Below are 5,244 nucleotides of genomic sequence, written 5' to 3' on the forward strand. Positions count from 1 at the left end.
TGCGTGTTGGTTATGTACATGGAAATCCTTGACAAGTCGCACTATGACCATCAACAAGTTCCCGGCATGATTCTGTCTGAATGTTTGACCGCTTCTCTTTTCAAAAATGCTCCAGCTTTTAAAATGTTGTTCATATCCCAATGTTTCACAAAATTTCCAACAAGAATAAGATCGGGTCATTCCGGAGTGCATCAGTTTAGGATTATTGTCCTGTTTTTTTTACGCACAATTTTTGTCCACGTTCACACTATCTGCTCCAAGCCGTCCACCTCAGATGAACTGATGTTGATATTTAGAAACAATCCAGGAAGCACCAAAAGCCCAAGCCTGCCGTGAGCTGACACCTGCAGGCATATTTACTTCATCTTGGACAAAGGGAGCGCAGACCAAGACAAAGTTCCTCCAAAATCTACATCTTCAAGTGCAACAAAACTTTGGGACTACACTCATGGGCAAGTATTTCCTGGAAATAAAATAGTTATGGTCAGAAAAAAAGAAGAATGACAAGAAGAATGCACGAAGGAGTCAGGGGGAGGCTTTAAGACTTTAGAACAGCATACCAATTGTCAAGCATGTTGGTGGTAGAATAGCGCTGGCGTGTGTTTCACATATTTATATGTATTGAATTATTTGTATATTTGTTTTCTACGTGCAAATCTAACAACAAACCCTCAATTATGTGGGCTTATGTTATATTGGAAACCTATAAAATACCACTCACATACATCCATTCATTGAAACTAAAACCGTTTTCCGTGCGGCTCTTAATCATGACGTCCGTCAGAAGGTGGGATATAGGCAGCAGGAGCATTTTTCCTTTAAATTTTATGCGTCAGAAGCAGGAAAAAAGTCAAAAAAATCTCCATAACTGCAGCTCATGTGGCCTTCAGTGGTCAATATCTAAAAGAGGAAACAGAGTCGAACCGACAACACAGAGCAACAGAACAAGGTGGCTTAGTCTTATGAATCATGATTTCTTCTGCGGGGCATGGATGGCCAGGTAAGTGTTTGTGGTCTAAGACGAAGCTCCAGCATTCACTTTGAGAAGTATAGGCAAGCCAGCAGCGAGACAGTGGGACTCTGTTCTGAAAGGTTCTTTTGGGTAACCTTGGGTCCTGCCAACTTTGACGCATGCCACCGGCCTATTATCTGCTGCAGGATGAGTACACCGTTTTGTGGCAACGGTTTTCCCTGATGGCCGTGGCCTGTTTCAGCAAGATTATCTTCCCATTCCACAAAGAAAAAAAGCCTTAGGAATGGTGCATGGACGACAATAATGAGTTTAAGATGTGCACCTCCGCTCCAAAATCTCCAGATCTCTTCCAACCATGGATTGAGATCTGATGTTTTGCTTTGTTTTGAAAAACTCAAAACAAAACGCAAATATGTCTTCCTGATTTAGATTTTTGCCCGATTGGGCCAGATCGGCATGTCAGTGCTCATGTAAAAGGCATGAGTAGTTTTAAAATTTGGCACGCTTTCTTCCAAGAATCCTTCAACTTCTTCTTTTATTACCGAATTGCCCAATATTCTGTCTCTCTTTAGTAACAGTCTGTCCTGCATGAGACCCTAGAGTTCCTTATCATTATATTGGAACGGCACAAGAAAGCAATATGGGAATTTTTTTTTTTTAACCAAAGCTCTAGACAGTTAGATTTCAGAACCAAAAACTGTTCATGTGCTAATTAGCCGTCATGAGTTTGCCTAAGCAGTAACAACAAAAATGTCAATGAAATAATCCCGACAAAGTCTAAAAGAAGTGTTTTCAGTCAGGGATTTCTCCCAGCTTCTTGGATTGTAAGAAACGGCAGTTAGAAAACAAACTAATCCCCTTTGAGAGAACTGTGTTGTTTGGAATTGTCTGAAAAAGACCAGCTCTCACAAAGAGAACCAGGCACAAAAATGAGTAAAAAAAAAAAAAAAATGAGAACATGCTTTGGTTTTTCAGCTCTAGAAGGGAAATCAGTAAGTTTAGGATGAATTCTCCACCCCAACATGCAAACAAAGATCTTATCCGCCAACACTTGTGGTATGCTGGTTTAGCGGGTCTACGGTGAGATTTAAAGGCAGAAAGGCTCAAAGTGACTGGAAGCTTCAATTATGAGGCAAAGTCTCCAATCAACACACTAAGCTATGGTCTTCCATTGCATACGCATGCATCTCCTGTATGTTTCACAGATGACCTTTTGGCTTTAAAATGAAACCAAAGACTATGCAAATTACACCGAAAGAATATTTCTGTTGCATGCAGGAAAATGTAAAAGACTCCTCGTAAAAAAAATAAAAAAGTCTTCTCAGGTGTCCACAAAAACTGCCATTATCTGTTTAATCATGGACCCTTGTATAAATGTGCCACCTTAGGTAATATTTTGACATGCAAACAGGAGCTTTACCTCTTCCTGCAGGAGAAGAAGCTGCCAATCAAAGCGGAGGTGACAGCCGCCCTCCCTTCCCTCTGCGTGTCACCGTCTCCCTCTCATCAGGCGACTGCCAGCTCGTCAGATAGGCCCCAACGGATGCTGCAGATAGCCTGAGCCGCTGCAGACGCTTGGACTGGAACGTTTCACACGCTCTCACAAGAGCACGTAAGTGGGCTTAAGGTGGATCACCCTTAATGAAGGGTCTTAGGTGGTGAGGGGGATGATGTGTCGCTGCAATTTTAAAGTTTCGGGTGTCAGTAAATATTGGGGAGAAACGATCGTGTGAGACACAATGAGTTAAATGCTGAAAAGGTAGCATGAAGTTATGCAAGTGTAGATTTGTCATTGATAGTAAACAACTTTGCAGATGCAGCGTGAGTATTTAAGTATATCAAATAGTACATGCTTGAGCTAACATACATAAGTTAAGTTTTAGGTGTTATTTATCGTTTTTTATTCTTCTGTTTTGGGTCAGTTGATGTGCTCTGTTTCAGGGAACTTTTTACTCTAAGCCCCAGCTATCATTTAGATGGCCATGCAAAGCTACTTAAAAAAAAATTGGTATAAGAAGGGATTCACAGTCAACTCGGTGACTGAACGGTACCCAGATAATGACGCTCCAACACAAGCTCAAACCATTATACCTCCACTGCTGCGCTTGGACAAAGGATAGTGTTCCAAAACTCTTTGGATTGTTTACATGTAAGCTTATTTTTACACCTTTTTAGCAAGATCTTTGATCTGCAAGGCCTTGCGATGAACTCTCTTGGATCTCCACTGTTGGCAAGATGGGCAACAGTCGTCAATGTTTCTCTCTTGAAAACAATATTTGTGTTTTATAGGAGCAGACTTTAAATCGGTAGAAGTGGGTTTTCAACCCCTACCAAAACTAATTTGCAGCAACAGTTGTTCCTTTAACCCCTTAAACCCAATCATACCAGTACCAGTATGAGCAGAGCCATGTGCTCATACTGGTACTTTTCCCCTTAAATACCTCCAGTTTGGAGTCTTTAATGTTTCTAAAATAAGTCCCTAATTTATTTTCTCAAATACTTTTGGTTTCACTGCACTTTGAACACACAAGAGGTCATTTAACTGTCTATAAAACAATGCTCATTCTCTCAGAAAATTGCTTCGCTGGACAGCAATGCTTACCTCCACCCCGTCATGGTCAGTATCATTGGAGACTAGAGAGTCTTACATTTCAGACAAGATGCGCACATCTTTCTCTCATGTGTCCCGGTGAAGTAATCTCCCTGCGTAACGGAGCTTACAAAACTGCAAGTCACTGCTGCTTTGTACACATCTGGGCTTTCCCATGGGAATTTCTCAGAGCTGCGGAGCTTAACACCCCGTGCCTCATTACACCTGTAACTTTCTGATGTGGTACAAACCTGTGTATTACAGACCACTAACCTACTAAAACCTCTGCTTTTCCAGAGATTTTAACACTCCCTGATGACCAGTGAAAAGGAAGCATTTACTTACCCATACATAATCCCGCTTAACGTTTTAGGTTAGTTTTTTTTTTGTTTTTTTCAGACATGCTGTACCATCATGAAGTAATGTGTCACGTGTTGCTGTCTTCACAGATGACAGCTTTTGGTAAATACCAAACATTTCAACATTCCTTGGGTATGTGAAGCCTTGTTATTTAAAGAATTTGTTCCACATCATTTTTACCAAGATGTAAATAAATAGAAACCACGGAAGCACTGCCGTGTAATCCTACTTTATTAAGAATTGATCCCGTGTCATGGTCGAACGATTCTTTATGGGGCACAAAGAGATGGTGGTTCACTCCATCATTAGCAGGACTAAAGCAATTTTCTAAACATTTCATCTTTTGGAGTTTTTTTTTAAATATGTAAAATTATCCGAAAATCTAAGCACAAGAGAGCATGTTTATAAGCATTTCAGATTTGATAGTGTCTAATGAGCCTCAGCTTTATCCCATCAGTCACAGATAATATCTGTAAAGTCATGAAAGACTAATATTAGCTGCAAACTGGTGCATCTCTTGAATCCTAACACCTACCCGTGGGCCTCGGGCTCCGTGTGCCTACCTTGTCTTTCTGTTTGCACACACACCGCATGCACAGAGCGAGGAGTGTGTGTGTGTGTAGAAGGAGAGAGGATTATGAGTGGGAGCACTGTGGGGGGTGTGCCAGCCTCCAGGGGGGGAGGTGAAGTGGATTTCTTCTCTCATCCATTTTTCATGGCTCTTCTCCTTTCAGATCTGCAGCCTCTGTACATACGGCTGACGGGTCGATTCTCTTTTATCTTTAAGCATCTTTTGGGGACTTCTCTGCGTGCGTCTGCCGGTGCGATGGTGGAACCGGCGCAGGCGGGGATGGGTCAAGGTTGAAGCACGCTGTTTTTAATCAAGCTCTAATGGCTATCTCACATCGCTGCCCACAAAGACGACCGGCTTTTGCTGATGTTTTCACGTTTTTAATTGGATCGGGAAGCTTCATCAGCTTCCTCTGATGGTCACAGGATACCAAGTTCTAAATATTTTAGTGAAATCTTTATTTCCCACACAGCAGATGGTTGCAACTCAAAGGAATATTATGGAGGGCATGTATAAAAAGTGCTGGTTAATGGCAGTTTTCGTCCCCAGCGGGTTAATTCTTACACATATGTCCTTTTGAAAGGGACTGAATAATTAACAATCTCTGGTTGTGACCTCTATAGTTCACTCACCAGCGTTGTTTCCCGTCCACCATCCTTCAGCTGAAGCTACAGACACCTTAAACTGGACCGAGAAACAACATTTTGCAGTCAGAGGTTAAGATGCTAACGTGGAGGCGTTAAGTAAACG

General features: G+C 41.7%; 1 long non-coding RNA gene across 1 annotated transcript; it reads left to right on the forward strand.

Moving 5' to 3' along the window:
- The first annotated feature begins 2,487 nt into the window (after nt 1-2,487).
- Nucleotides 2,488-4,678, forward strand: LOC110369354. The gene is made up of 3 exons (XR_002428957.2): nt 2,488-2,585; nt 3,963-4,025; nt 4,658-4,678. It is a non-coding gene; the product is annotated as an uncharacterized LOC110369354 (long non-coding RNA).
- The last annotated feature ends 566 nt before the right edge of the window (nt 4,679-5,244 follow it).

The sequence above is a fragment of the Fundulus heteroclitus genome, chromosome 15 (genome assembly GCF_011125445.2).
Source record: "Fundulus heteroclitus isolate FHET01 chromosome 15, MU-UCD_Fhet_4.1, whole genome shotgun sequence".
NCBI classification, from domain to species: Eukaryota; Metazoa; Chordata; class Actinopteri; order Cyprinodontiformes; family Fundulidae; genus Fundulus; species Fundulus heteroclitus.